This window comes from Aphidius gifuensis, linkage group LG6 (genome assembly GCF_014905175.1).
Source record: "Aphidius gifuensis isolate YNYX2018 linkage group LG6, ASM1490517v1, whole genome shotgun sequence".
NCBI classification, from domain to species: domain Eukaryota; kingdom Metazoa; phylum Arthropoda; class Insecta; order Hymenoptera; family Braconidae; genus Aphidius; species Aphidius gifuensis.
In genome coordinates, this window is record NC_057793.1 from 13,497,094 (window position 1) to 13,513,775 (window position 16,682).

A 16,682-nucleotide genomic window follows, 5' to 3' on the forward strand; every position below is an offset into this window, starting at 1 on the left:
GTTAGTCATACAAAATACCCGGCCTTTACTACGCAGCACAGTAATTTTTATTTGATTTTAGTCGTAAAAATTGTTATTTTTTTTTCTCAGTGCACTTTTTTTTTTTTCCATACTTGACGCGAGACACTACCGTGCCTGTTGATTAGACTAAAAATTACGTGTGAATTATGTGTGATTTATGTGTAAATAAATGAATTTTAAAAATTTTTAGTCAATTTATTCATTATTTTTTTTTTTTTTATGATAATACTTGTGTTTATAAAAATAATGAAAAATGAACATTTCAGAAGGTATGGATACAGGATAAATGAACTAACAATGTATGTTAAAAATTTTTTTTTTCATTTATTTATTTTTATTTTGACATATTTTACAATCTTTTATCATGGGTGATGGCCCGGCAAATTCGTCTGATTTTTCGTCTTGATGATGATAGCGTTCAATGCAGCGTTTATATTGAAGAAAATCTTTTTTTGTTTTAAATTTTCTTGGCAATTTGTCCCATACAGCATTTATTGAGTTTGGTGTAAGCAGAAAAATATATCTCTCTGGTAAATTTGCAATATCTTCTGTTGACATTTTTTCCAGACTCTCAAGATGACAAATTGCTGAATCGATTTTTTCAATGATGAAACTGATCCCTAGGTAGTTCGGAACCATGCTCTCAATTTTTGTACATTATCCAATGCACAAGTAAGAGCCCATAAATTGAGATGATAACTCAGATGGTGAACATAGTTTTTTCGACATACCTCAGTTGGTAGTTTGCCATGCGCTGGACAATCCATATCAACCAAATCGTTAATAGTTTTATCGTCTTTTAAAAGATTGCTGAGCCATTTTTTTTTCTCATGACCTTTTACATATACGTAAATTGATGACTCAAGGCTGTCATTCATAATTTTTCCATGTTCATTATAATCAACATCTTCTGAGTTCCATAATATTCCATGATGATTGTTTGTTAACCAATTATTTGTCAGTTTGCAAGTAGATGATAATGTACTCATGGCACATGGAGGCTTGAATACTACCGACTTGATATCATTTTTTTGATTCAAATTTGCTATTGCAAATTCTTTAACAATAAAACTTTGATCAGCATCATAAAATCCTTGAACATCAACAATATATTCAACCATTACGACTGAAATCTTATTCACGACTGAATTTTTTTTTCTTTGGTACTCATATACAAAAGAGTAAAGACGCGCGCACTTTGGTATCAAATTTCTTATTTTGTTTATGAAATAGTTTAAAATAAATTAAACGCCAGCACTTTCTACTTCAAATTCAACGAAATATAAACAATATAACTCGCGCAACTTAGTATCAGATTTCCATTTTAGTTTATAAAATAATTTAAAAAATAAAATGTCAGCACTTTTTTTATATATATTATAACTATTATTTATAATAAATATATATATTTTCATTTATGATTATTCGGGATCATATCCCCAAGGTAAGGTATCAGTTCCACCATTTTGATCGAGAGCTCGTTTATCATCAGCCCAGCTGAGTGCAACTTTACTCTGTACAATTGTACGTACTTGATGATCTTTACTTCTGATTAAATGTTGATTTTTTTTCAATATTTAATGATCAAAAAAATATGACATATAATTATCGAAATTTATATCTTTTAGAACTGAACCTTTTGCTTTTTTGTAAGTTTTATCATCATCAATATTCATGACTTTATAACTATACAAATTGGCTCTTAAACCAGCAAATTCAGTCATAATTTGACCATTATTTTCGTCTTTCATAAGACCAATAACTTTTTTGTTGACTCTTGGCATGTTGTTCAAAATTAATGAATCAGTATCCATATACATATAGTGCTTTGGCCTCATCATCTTTGAATTTTTTTTTAATATAATTGTAGTAAAAATCATAAATCCAAATTTTTGATAGATTTAATATTGTAAACCCTGAATAAATTGGTTTATTAAAAATTATTTTAACTCTTGACATTTTAATAATTGCAATGTCATCTTTGTAAATTGAACAACTGTGAAAGTTTGGTTTCGCTATCAGTGATTTTGCACCATAGCGACCTTCCCATTTTGTCACCAACTTCACATCTTTTTCCTTCCTCACAGTTTGCATTGTTTTTTGAAATACACTGTTGTTCATTAATTTGAAAAAATTTTTACCAAAGTCAGTGGTTGCTTGCTGACGCATACCAGTATTAAGATCTATATATTTTTTCAGCCATGGGCTTTGTCCAAATTTTAATACTCGATGAATTTTATTTAACTTCATGCCAAGCCCCAAATATAGTTTCAAATTTCTATAGTGTATCACATAATTTTTCTTGTCATGAAGAGTTGTCATTAATTTTGATTGTTTCGAATCTGGTGCTATAAAATGTTCTGGACATAATGGTAAATCTTTGTGATAATGATGCGAATTTTTCAGATATTCTAAATCAACCTCTAAGATATATCAAATTTCAGCTTCATCAGATAATTTTGTCACATCAATATTTAAATTATCTTTCCATTGGAAAACCTCCATAAGGCAGATATTGACTCATGCCTGCACCATGTAAATTATTTACATCAAAATACATGATGTATGATTCTTCTTCGTTTGGATCATATTTATTATCCATATATCGGTTGTTTACTTTTGCGTGACGGTTCATGCATTGTGCAACACCACCTTGAATTCCTTTCTCAATGAAAAGATGCATTGCTGGATCTGTCACAAGTTCAAGTTCCACACCTGTATACTTTAACATTGCATCAAATGCTAGACCTGGTGCAGTAAAATAATGGAGTGCATCTAGGCTGTATGTTGATAAACAGCTCAAACGAAAATTTTCAAAAATATCTGCCAACAAAAGTACATAATTTTTCAAATATAAATCTAAATATTCACCTAATGTATTTATTTGAAATTTTCCCCAAATATTTTTGGCATGTTCATAGTCTGCATCTGATATATTAGAATTATTTAATTATGAGGAAAATTCTTTTTTTGGTGGTAGAGTTGTTTCAGTTAATTTTACCCATGAGTCAATATATTCATAGGGAAATACTCCTTTTCTACACAATCAATCGAAGTATTTGTTATTGCATTCACTACGTGTTATAATTTTTTGATCATTGCTCAAATCAGATGATAATCTATCAATACTACTAGACATAAATCTAAATGAGTCAATGAATCTCAAATTTACAACAGTATTATCCACTTTTTTGTAAATGAAATGTATTTTTCTTTGTTTATTGATAGTATATGTATGCGACCATCGAATGCCTTGCAAAGTTCTTATATTGAAAAGTGTGAGTCGTATCCTGATAAATTGTGCTAACTACAGGTATTTTGTGAGACTTTGTATAGTTAATATTGCATCTAGCATGAGCTGGACCTCGATATGTTCCCCTGAAATAGTCATGATCATGGTGCTTAACGTCTTGCTCCAGGAAAATCTCCTCACATATATGACAAATTGTGGCATTTTGAAATTCGTGCTCCTGTTCCACAGTCAATTTTTCCATTGGTATTGGATTCAAAAGTATATTATTAACCTGGTGAGCTAATTTTTCCAATTCTCCAATAAACCATTCAATACAGTTTTCACTACGATTCATTCTGTAGAATGATAATGTATTATTATAGATACATTTAACATAGTACGCAGCACTGTGTGGAATATGCTCTTCAGAGTCGGTATTATCAATCGGTTTTAAAATACAATCCAAATCAGCAAAGACGACAAAAGGTACAAAGTCTCTGTATCGATGATTTTTAAATTTCAGTATATTGGCATCTTCTCTTGATATAATCATCCGTGCATGATTAATTTGACAACAGTCAGCAAAATGTTTTTCCAAATAGAGCTCTGACGAGAAATGATTTGGACATCTATCACAAATATATAAACAACCATTTCTCTTATTCACTTGCGAGCCTACAAGACGTGATAAATTTTTAATTAATGCAAAATGGAAATGTTTTTTCCCTTTTTTCTGTTTTTGAATATAATTCTCATATTTATTTTCTTCATCAACTTCCATATTAATGTCATCGTCATCATCCTCATCGTCGTCAGCCGAAAAACATTCATCATCAAAAATACTGTCATTATTATTGGTAACATTTTTTTTTTTATTATCATTTTAGTTTTTATCTACTGCCAACAGATGAATCGTTTATTTATTACTGATATTATCACTCAAAAATAGGAGCAATAATACTTTTTTCGAATTGCTGGAAACTATCGCGTAAACATTGATTCTTAGATGATTCAGCTTTTCAAATTTTGATATGTCTCGCAGCTTCATTGGAAAAGATATTGAGTCATATGATAATATTGTACTGAAATGTGGATATAAACTCACACGATTCGTATGCATTTGTGCAGGATGCAAAGCTGTAGTCACACACCACAAAAAACGAAAATTATCTCTATTTTCTATATTAAAAACTGCTCTTTTTTTTTTAATATCATCAGGCATTTCAACAAACGTGGGAGCACCACCACGCAATGGTTGATATTTACATACAGTGAAGATAATGCTCTGAATTTTTTTTCAAGCTCCAGCCGGAAATAGCAAGTTTGAACTCCTCAATTTTCTTTAATAATGTTGTTGTTGGTAGTATAACAGCATTTTTCGTATTAATTGATTTAATTTCTCTGACTTCTTTGTCATCTTTGGGAACCTCATATTTACAATATAAACATGAATTGATCTTGAGATTAATTTTTTTTTCAAAAAAGTTTTTAGTTTTTTGTTAAGAACAGTTTGGGCATCTCTCAAAAAATCTTCAATTCTTATACGATGAAGATTTGTTATACTTCCGGTTATTATATTACCCTTAAAAATATTATTCAAATCACTCCATTTTACTCTATCATGCAATGCCGGTTCATCATGATGAGTGCTCATACCAGCACCATGATGAGATGTTTTTTCTCTTTTCACTTGTAACTTTTCAATTATTGTTGTAAGTCTAACTACCACTAATTGTATTCTTTTTTTTACACCTACTGAATCAGATGAATTTTTCAAAAAATTATTCAGTAATTTGACATTTGCACTACCCCATTTGATCCATCGATCAATTTTCTCAATAGTATTTGCAGATGAATAACCCGCACTAAAAATGTTATCAAGTTTCTCACACCTTTCGATTGAATACATTTTTGAATATATCATTTTTTTAATAATCAGAAGGAACTAGTTGTCGCGAAATCAACTGACCACTGACTAATGAAAGATGAATAATTTACCATGCAATCAACATAAAATATATATAATAAATAAAAAAAACAATATATTTGTCTTGAAAAGAAAAATAAAAATGTGCAAAGTAAGCAAAAAATAAAAAGAGATGCATGATTAAGACAATGGATCTACAATAACCGCACGTGCTTGCCGGACGGCATGGATCATGTTTCGATGCCCCGTTCAAATCATTGTCTTCACGTTGGACGTGATTCATATCACTTTAGAAAAACATAAAAAATATGGTTGACTTTACTTTTTCGATTACAGATCAAGCTTCAAGTATGCCTGTTTTTTATAAAAAATAGAAGATAGTTTTTAAAAATATTATCACAATTTTTTCTTGATGTCATTATTCATTGAGCTATTTTCTAAAAATAGTAATTCACATTTATGTTTCAATTATTTTCATTGTTATTTATAAATTTAAACAACACCTGTTCACAAATGAATGAAAAGACAATTTTTAAAAAAGATAGAGTTTAAACAAATTCGTACAGCCACTGTTGAAGCAAAACTCATTTCTTTATGACATTTTTGTGGATGTTTAGTTCGAATATTTTTTATTTTACTATTCAGTTTTTCATGGCTGAGTATTTTTGATAACTTAATCATTCAGTTACAAAAAGAGCAAATTATAATTATGCTTTCTTGTTTAGCACAAAGCTTATTGTTTAATTTTATGTTAGGATTGGCAGAGTGAAAAATAAGGCGCCAACGTGGCTTTGGAAATGCTTGATAAATTTAACTAATAAAATTGTATTTATTTCACTTAACACTATTATTTACACTTATGATAATTGTTTAATGTTTTTATAAAATTATACACTTAGTCTTTGTTTTTAAATGAGGTCAAAATTGTTCGACTTGTGATCTGAACAGAACGAACAAAGCCTAGATTATATTAATCTGACTTGTTTCTTCTGTGAATAGTGTACTAAATTTATTACTATTAATATTTAATTGTACTGAGTTAAATGAACAAAATTTATGTGTGTCTAAGTGATCTTGAATTAGCTTCAACTGAATTTATGTGTACTTAAGTTTACTGAAAAACTAAATCAGAAAAAACGTGTGCTTGCTCTACGACTACAGTAAGCTAAGTGAACTAGCGTTCGTAAGTAAGCGTGCTTGTGGTTAGTTGTCGGGCGTGCCTGTGGTCAGTTGTCGGTTGTTAAGGCTGTTTTAGAAGTTGCGGTCTTATTCTCAAACATTCCACCCGCCATCAGCAATCCATTGCTGATGCTTGATTAGTGTTCATGGGGAGAATAATGAGCTTAGCAAGTGGTCTAGTCAATGTAGTTGTAGCAGTTTTAACTTTCACTACTCGAGTTAATCCATCTGAACCTGGTAGTAATTCGGTCACTCTTGCCAAAGGCCATCGACCAGGAGGTGCTCGTTCGTCTGAAATTAAAACTAAGGATCCAACTTGGATATTATTAGTAATGTGATGCCATTTAGAAATTGACTGTTGTCGTTGCAAGTACTGCGTTGACCATTGTTTCCAGAACTGCTGTACACGTTGCTGTATAAACTGCCACCTAGACAATCTCGTGGTCGACAATTCTGTTAAACACGGCTCTGGTATTGCTTGCAATGGTGTTCCAATTAAGAAGTGTCCTGGGGTAAGTGTAAGAAGGTCAGTCGGATCATCACTGAGAGGTTCTAGTGGTCTTGAATTGAGTATGGCTTCTATTTGTGTTAGCAAAGTAGAAGCTTCTTCATACGTCAACTTTGTTTCTCCGATGGTACGATTTAGGTGATACTTAGTTGATTTGATTAGTGCCTCCCATTTACCACCCATATGAGGAGCTGCTGGAGGATTGAAATGCCACTGAGTTGCTTGATCTGTTACCTTAGTTTGAAGAGTTTGGTTTTCTTTAGTGTACTGAGTAAATAATGTTTTCAACTCCCGATCAGCTCCAATAAAATTAGTGCCACAGTCTGAGTATATTAAGCGGAATTCCTCGTCTTGATACAAATCTTTTGTACGGCAAGGAATCCTCAGTAGTGTACTCAGTGACCAATTCTAAATGTGCTGCAGTATTATAAAAGGCAAAAACAAACTTAATTGTATGTTTTGCTCCTCTTGACTTCCAATTTTTAATATAATTGACCGGCATAATCAATACCTGTGTGCTCAAATGCTCGTGCAGGTGTTACTCTTGAAGGTAGTTGGCCCATCTGTTGATGAGCACGGATCCCTCTTTGTCGAGCACACACCACACATTTTAAAATGCATGATTTTACACTAGTTCTTCCTCCAATGATCCAATAATGTTGTCTAATATGTCCTAATGTGAGCTGTGTACCACCATGAAGTGTGACTTTGTGTGCATGTTCAATCAGCAATATTGTTGGGCGAGAATTTTTTGGTAGTATAGCTGGATGTTTGTTATCATAAGTTAATGATGCGTGTTCTAGTCTCCCACCAACTCGTAGTACTCCTTCAGAGTCTAAGAATGCTGTTAACTTATTTAAAGCACTATGAGTAGGTAGATTGTTATTTTTTTGTAACGTGTGTAGTTCGGTTGCAAAATACACTAATTGTGTGGTCTTAATCCAGTATTTTCTGGCTAAATTTAATGCTTCATGTGGTTGTAAAGATTTAGATTTCAATTTATAAATAAACCGGAAGCAGAGAGATGTGATCTTAAATAATGTAGTGACAGATGAATATCTGTTTATAAGATCCCATGTGTTCGTTTTATTGTCTTGAGTTGCTAAAAATGTAAGTCCTGGTCTTTCTTCTAGCAGGCTGGAACTTTGTGTTTCATTTGTAAGTTTCGGCCAAGTGTGCTGATTTTGTGTCACCCACTGTGGTCCTTTTCACCATAATTTTAGATAGGTGTTCTGTTGTTGTACCTCTTGATGCACAATCGGCTGGATTTTGAGTGTACATGCCTCCAGTGAGCGTGTTCAGTTAATTGTTGAATTTGTGATACTCTGTTACACACAAATTCTTTCCAGCGAGCTGGTGGTGCTTTGATCCAGTCTAGTGTTACTTTTGAATCCGTCCATAAATATACGTTCGTGATCTTAAACTGCAGTTGTTTTCTAAAGTGATCTGATAGTTTGGCCAATAACAAAGCTGCTGTAAGTTCTAAGCGTGGTATGGTGATTTTCTTTAAAGGTGCTACTTTTGTTTTTGAACATATAAGTGTACTCGTGGCGCCGTTGGACGATTCGTGAATTACTAAGTAAATGGCTGCAGCCATTGCTAATTGTGATGCATCAGAAAAGCCATGTAGCTCAACACTAGAATTTTTATATGTGTTAAACCACCTGGGAATTGAGATTCTCGTCAGATTCATCAATTCATTTTTAATAATGTACCATTTGTTTGTTTGTGTGTTCGGTAGGTTATCATCCCAACCTAGTTTTAGTAGCCAGAGTTCTTGCATAAATATTTTTGCTTTCACTATTACTGGAGAAGCAAAACCTAGAGGATCAAATATCGTAGCAATCTGAGATAATATGAGGCGTTTAGTGCACTTATTTCCATTCTTAGTTTCACTTGTTGCAAACGTGAATGTGTCCTTCGATGGTGACCAATAAATACCGAGTATTTGGATATCACAATTGTCAAATGTGATCTTAGTGTGATCTGTTGTTTCTTGTGTTATATGTGGTAGTGATGAATGCCATTTCGCAAGAGGAAAGCCGCCCGCCTTGCAAAGTGCTTTCAATTGGTAAGCCTTTTCTTCAAGTTCATTTGGAGTATCTCCTCCTCCAAATATATCATCGACATATCGACCGTGCACTAATGATGGTACAGCTAGAGGATAGTTATGACCTTCATCTTGAACTAATTGTAGCAGTGTTCTTACAGCAAGATAAGGTGCTGCTCTCGTACCATATGTGATCGTAGTGAGGTGATAATGATGTTCATTGTTTTGTGAATCGACCCAGAGTATTCTTTGAAGATCCCAATCATCTTCGTGTACTTCTATTTGTCTGAACATCTTTGTTATATCAGTTGAAAATAAATATGGATATTGTCTGATCCAAGTTAAAACGTCAACTATGTTCAATAACAGGTTTGGACCAGGAAGCATAATATCATTTATTGATTTACCTGAGGTGGTCTTACTTGAACCATTGAAAACTACACGTAGTTTAGTAGTTGTACTTTGTTCTCTTATTACACCATGATGCGGTAAGTAATAATGTTGGTTGTTTACTAACTTGTTTTCTGGTATTTCTCTCATGTGATTCAAGTCTTCGTATTCTTTCATGAACTGATCATATAGTAATTTGTAGGTGTGATCACGTGCAAGTCGTCGCAAAGTACGTTGTAGGCATTTATGAGCTGAACAATATGAATTGCCCAGTGTACTTTAATGGAATACGTACGATATACCTGCCTTCATTATTTCGAGAGTGTGTGGACTTAAAGTGGTCTTCACATTGTTGATCTTCTTGAGTAAGTGAACTAAGTTCAGAATTTGGTGTTTCTTCTTGCACCCAAAATAGTTTTAACAGAGATTCGAGATCCAAGTCTGATATTGTTGATCTGGCTTGATAACATTGAACATAGTTGATCCTATCTTGGGGTGCTGAGCTTGTTGATACATATTCAGGTCTAAATGTTATTGATTCGACTTTGAACTTATCATTTGTCCTTAATGGTAAAGGTTTGCCAATAACAAGCCACCCGAAGATGGACAATTGTGCTAATAAGTTGGTGTTCGGAAATCTCATGATGTTTGGTCTAATAATCATGCCGTAATAATCAGCACCAATTATCAAATCAATACTACGAGCTTTGTTGAATTGTTCGTCAGCTAGTGTGATCTTGGCAAAAGCATGTTTATCAACTTCGTAATCTTGTGATGGTATCATAGAAGTAATTACTGGCAGTATGTGAGCTTCGATCTCTACATTTTTAATTTTATGTACTGAGTGAAGTATTACGTTGACTTTTCCTCTTGTTTTAAGAGCCGATGCTCCACCAATGCCTTGTACTTCTACAGTGCTTCTTATTCTTGTTAAATTAGCATTGTTAACAAGAGTTTCGGTGATAAATGACAACTCTGAACCAGTGTCGATTAGTAAACGTGCCGAGTGCTCGTAAGTACTAGTCTTGATTATGACCTGCGCAGTAGCTAAGAACACCATGTGCGTGTGCGCATGTAGTGCTGTGTGCTTAGCTGAATGATTTAAGAATTGATCACAATTCGCGTGATTTAAAGTTGATTCATTTGCGTGATCTAAAGTTGATTTATTTGTGTGTTCTAAGCTTGGCTTAATTGTGTGTTCTAAGGTTGGCTTAGTTGTGTGTTCTGAGCTTGGCTTATTTGTGTGATCTAAGCTGACAATTGTACTACAACTTCATTGATTCTGAGCTTGTGTAACAATGGGCTCAGTTGCTCCGACTGGAACTGACTGAGTATTATTAACCTTTGTGTTATCAAAAAACTTTCCAAAGTCCATCCCATGCAACAACGTATGATGGCGTTGTTGACACTTTTGTTGCTGTGATGGACCTTGAAATGTGCACTTTAAGCCACTACGGCAATTCTTAGCATTATGTCTGCTTAGACAGATGTAGCATAAATGCTTGTTCTTAACAATTTGTAGTCTTCGTTGAAGATTCGAGTCTTGAAAATTTTCACAAGTGGACATGTGATGATTTCCTGAGCAAGCGTCACAGATCCAACTTGTAGGACTACTACCCATGTTAGTTTGACGATCATTTGTTTGTGTTACTGAAAGACCTTGTGCCTTTCGGAATGGTGTAGTTTTGGTTGTTGTATTCTTTGGTAATGGTTTAGCAGCTGCTGAGCTGCTTTCAATACCTTCAAGTACTCGAGCTCGAGAAGTAATGAATTCCAAGAATTGATCAAATTGTGGAATCTCACGGGTGTTGTTAAGATGTGTTTCCCAGCATTCTCTTGTGTCAGGATCGAGCAATTTTGTGCAATGAGAAACTAAAATACAATCTGCTGGGTTTTTGACTTTAGCTAAACTGAGTATCTGTATTGTTTCATTGATGGTGGTGTGCATGTGATGTAATCCACTGGCTGTGCGTGATCTTAATTGTGGAAGAGAGTGAAATCTGTCAAAATGTGACTGAGCCATTAATCTTGTATTTTCAAATCGGTCAGATAAGATTTTCCAAGCAGCTTCAACACTACCAGTTTCAGGTTGAATATGACTGATAATATCTGCCGGGGTTTTGTCCACAGCTGTCTTCAAATAATGAAGTTTTGATGCTTCAGATATATCTTCTCTTTTCATAACTAAGTCTTCATAAATTGCTTTAAACTCAGCCCACTTGCGGTAATCACCATTGAACTTAGGTAATTTAATTTCAGGAAGTGGTGCCCTGCGTGGTAACACGTTTTGTGGTACTTGATCATTGAAAACTGGTGGTGGCATAGGTGGTCTAAGTTTATCTTCCAAACGACGTAAGTAACGCATGAGTTTGTTATAAGCCTTACGTTCTTGTTTGAATGGTATTGCTCTAAAATATTCATGATTAATAAATGCTGTTGGCCATTTTAGAACTAAGTTGCTATGCTCGGTTAAAAACTCTTCATGAGTGTACTTAGCTTGATCGATTGTGTCAGTAATTGAAGCAAGTACCATTGTGTTTTGATTGAGTTCAAGTTCCTCAAACAACGTCTCCAACGTCTCAATTCTGTCTATCTGTAGATTGACTCTAAGTTGGTATTAAGGCGGAAGTATAACGCTATTCAAGATTTCTGTGGATTCCATTTCTTTCTTTGATGATGATGATCGTGTTTCAGGTAGTGAACGTGTTGATGAATGTATCGGTGGTACGTTCAAATTCTCCTTACTCCGACGCACTGACATATTAGTTGATACAATAAACTTAAATATCCCTAGAATTTACTAGGTATCACTAAATCACAACTAAAAGTCAAAGGAAATTTGAATTGTTACTAAATATCTTGTGATCAATTACGATGCACAAATTTACTGAAATTTACCAAAATTTACTAAATTTCACTAGATCACTAAATGACACTAAATTTCACTAAATTCTTATTTGCAACTAAACGAGTGCAAACTAAACTAAGATAATTTAAACTAAAATACAACTAAATGTTCTAAGTATAGTCAAATTAAACTGTTATTAATTACTAAATTTGATTTATACACTTTCGTGTACGGAAAGGCGGGAAGCTGAGTACTGAAATCACTTCACTGAGACACTAAGGTCAATTGTGAGAACACAAGAGTTGTGTACTGAATGTTATATACACCGTGTAAACTGCTGAGTATAATACTGAGTTTTATACGTCCAAAACATACAGCAATCCTGCAGTTCTACTGGGTGATGTATGGTGTGGTTAAGCGTTGAACAAAACTGAACGCTTCGTTTTCTTACACCACGTGTTGAACAAACGAAACTTAGCTTAATCACAATTTTATCACTTAATGCAATGACACTATCTCTTTTTTCACTCTATCCGGCTCGAAGGACCAAAATGTTTAGCACAAAGCTTATTGTTTAATTTTATGTTAGGATTGGCAGAGTGAAAAATAAGGCGCCAACGTGGCTTTGGAAATGCTTGATAAATTTAACTAATAAAATTGTATTTATTTCACTTAACACTATTATTTACACTTATGATAATTGTTTAATGTTTTTATAAAATTATACACTTAGTCTTTGTCTTTAAATGAGGTCAAAATTGTTCGACTTGTGATCTGAACAGAACGAACAAAGCCTAGATTATATTAATCTGACTTGTTTCTTCTGTGAATAGTGTACTAAATTTATTACTATTAATATTTAATTGTACTGAGTTAAATGAACAAAATTTATGTGTGTCTAAGTGATCTTGAATTAGCTTCAACTGAATTTATGTGTACTTAAGTTTACTGAAAAACTAAATCAGAAAAAACGTGTGCTTGCTCTACGACTACAGTAAGCTAAGTGAACTAGCGTTCGTAAGTAAGCGTGCTTGTGGTTAGTTGTCGGGCGTGCCTGTGGTCAGTTGTCGGTTGTTAAGGCTGTTTTAGAAGTTGCGGTCTTATTCTCAAACATTTCTTATGTCTTTCAAAAAACCTATCTCATAATTTACCCATAATACTTTATTCATCAAAGTCTTGATCACTTTATTTTCGATTCTTTTATTTCTGTGATGCAATTCCCAATTAATTAATTAAACATTCATTTCAAAATTACTCATGTTGATAATAAAATATTTCTAAATAGAATTTTCCCGAAATCATGATTCCTATATTCAAAAAACACCTCATGAAAAAAACTACAGGAAAAAAAAAATGTAAATTTTATAAATTAATATGGTTAAGCTTGTGTTTCATTTTTTTTAATTGTAAAATTCATATTAAAAAAATATAAAAACACGTCTCCGTTTTTTCATTTTATTAATAGGTAATTTTCACTTGATTTTGTCCTTAGATTCTTCTTTTCCTCCGTAAAATATTAATTATACAATTTTTTTATGATAAATTTTACTTTTCATTTTTGTCCGTGCAGTTCTTCTATCCTAAAAAATTTTGACTCTTTTTTATATTTGCTATAACTTGTACACGAAATACGACGTTTCCTGCTTCAAGTCATGTACATAAAACATATTTCTGAATAGAATTTTTGTGAAACTATGAATCTGAGACTTCAAACTCATCCTCAATAAAAATCTCCGAACAATTTCATGAAATGATTATAACTCTTTATTTTATGCAATTTTATATTTACCACGACTTGTAGATAAAATAAATTCAAAAAGTGGCTAATATTTCGTTTTTCTTGAGCCATTTGTCAAATCATAAACTAAGGATCTGAAAAATCATTCGCCTATTTTAAAATCTTCTTTTTCAATTATTTTTCATTAATGTTTATTATTAATTTTCAAAAAAATTTCGACATTATATTTTCACGAATAACATATAATTTATAAACCAATGAAATTTCCGGCAACCTTTGTCGAAAAAAAATCCATTTCTTTATAACATTTTTGTGCTTACTTCAAACATTTTCCATTTTACTATTCCGTTTTCAGGGATATGTATATTTTTGATTAATTAATCATTCATTCACACAGAGCGAATTATTATGTTCTTAAGTATTTTTTAAAAAAAAATTCTCCTTTATAAATATGATCCCGAGTGGAAATCTGGTCAGGCTAGCCTGACTTGACTTCAAGTCTTGATTGAGACTTGATCCCTTATATAATGTTCCCTTAACACTGGAAGCCTGATCGAAATTTGATCAATATTTGATCAAGATGCTTGATTAAGGATACCTCGAACAAGATTGGATCAAGGAACCCTTAACTCATCCTTTTTAAGGCCAGCCTGATCAAGAATTAATGAAGAAAACCTTAACTTCGCTTCATTAAGGCCAGCCTGATCAAAGAACTTCTTCAAAAAAATTGCCTAGCTTAGATACATGAAAATCTTGTGAGACTAATAAATATTTTCCAATGAAATTTTAGTGAGATCATGACTAATATCAAGACAACACCAACATATTATTACCTTTAAAGTTTCGAATCCTCGGTTTATATGTTTCAATTTCATTTCATTACATAATTCACCACAACTTCTAAACAAAGTGTGACATTACTCATTTTCGTGAATTATTTATAAGATGTGAAAGAAGAAATTATAAAAATAAACACCTATGCCGTTAATCATATCAACATGACCAGTTCCATCAATAAATTATAACAGTCATATATTTATCAATAGTTATACTGAAATAATCAGTGTTTTTACTTAAAGAGACATGTATATATGTATATATATATTCTACTTTTTTGTCAAAATAGAATGATTACATTTTCAATTGTCAATAAAATTGTGAATAAAATGATTCCCTTTTTTTTTTTTTTTTTGTTTCTAAATAGAATGTATGTGGATATTATATAGATACATACCTTTTTTTTCTTGTACATAAGCCTATTGATTTTTCCATCATCATATTAATAAAGTTATATATAAATCAGTTCATTTATTATCAATAAAAACAGTTATTATAATTTGAAGACTATTTTTTGTTCAAGCGATCTGTCAAATCTTGATTTCAAAATATATAAACAAATAAATTTATTGATTACCTTAACGACGGGTAAAAAAAAAAAAAATGTGAGTGACTGAGAAAGAAAATTTGTTTATTTATTTCATTAACAACCGACAAAGACAGAATGACAAATGACATGAGAATGACAAAGAAAACCAAATAACCAATCAAATCTTAGGAAGATCGATGACAACTGTCTTTTTTATATAAGGACTCTCCATTTTTTTATCTTTGAATACATTCTACGAGAATCATTTTTTTGTAATTTCATGTTGAATTGATATTTAAGTTGAAAAACTGAATGATGACGTCAGCTTACAGTCTGTTGGTAATATTGAAAAATAAAGGAATAATAATAAAAAATTATTATTTCGAGTAAATTTATAGCTGTCAAGAAAAATTTTTAGGAGTCGATCGAAAATAAAGAATATTTTTGGAAACTTTCTGAAAAAATTTTATTACATATTTGGTTGACTCCCGAAACTTGGTAAAATCTACTTTACCATCAGTCAGTAAAGTAGAAATCTTCATTTCATGTGTCAACCGAAAATACAATAAAATTTTTTTTATTTTAATTTTAATTTTTTCTAGTTACAGCAATATTCAATTTAAAAATATATATGTATGTAAGACATGAGACTTGAAACTTGAGCTATGCCATAGGACATGGGACCCCTGGCGGAATGTTACGGCACGGTAAATTTTGACATTACGTTGAACGTACAATGGACAGAAAATTGTTGTACAAGCATTGTACGGTGTTGTATAAAAAAAGAAAATTGCTCACCGTACAATTATTGTACAGTGAGATTGAGTATGAGCTTGTTGCCCGTACGATGAGCGTACGATGAGCGTACGTTGGAGGCTGAAAAAATGTAAGATATGGGAGGCAACGTAAAGCCCAACGTACGGTGGACGTTCGTGGTTGAACTGTAACACCGCATTGTACAATGGCTTTACCGTGAGCATTGCATTAACCGTACGGTCATTGTACAGTGGCTAATGATTATTCACTCCTGTCGCGTGGTATCAACAACGTACGGTGGCATATACAGTGCCTCCGAGGTTCTCAATCGACCGTTTGGCTGTAATTTAAATTACGATATAATGAAATATTCAATTTTATTTCTTTACCATCTCTGCATTATCTACAACTGGGAATTCAGATGACGAATTTCTTTACCATCTCTGTTTTAGTGACCGAGTTGCAGTCCCCTGTCCCCTCGATGATGTACCTTTTTTCGGCCTCCCTCTGGTCTAGAACTGTCCTTGATTCACTACTTACCGGATGTTGCTTTATTTTTTAGCTGCATAATTAATTCTGTTTGAATTCAACGTCAAAATATCTTCTAATAATAAAAATTATATTTACACATCGACTGTTAATAATATATCTGCTTTTCGGAAAATTC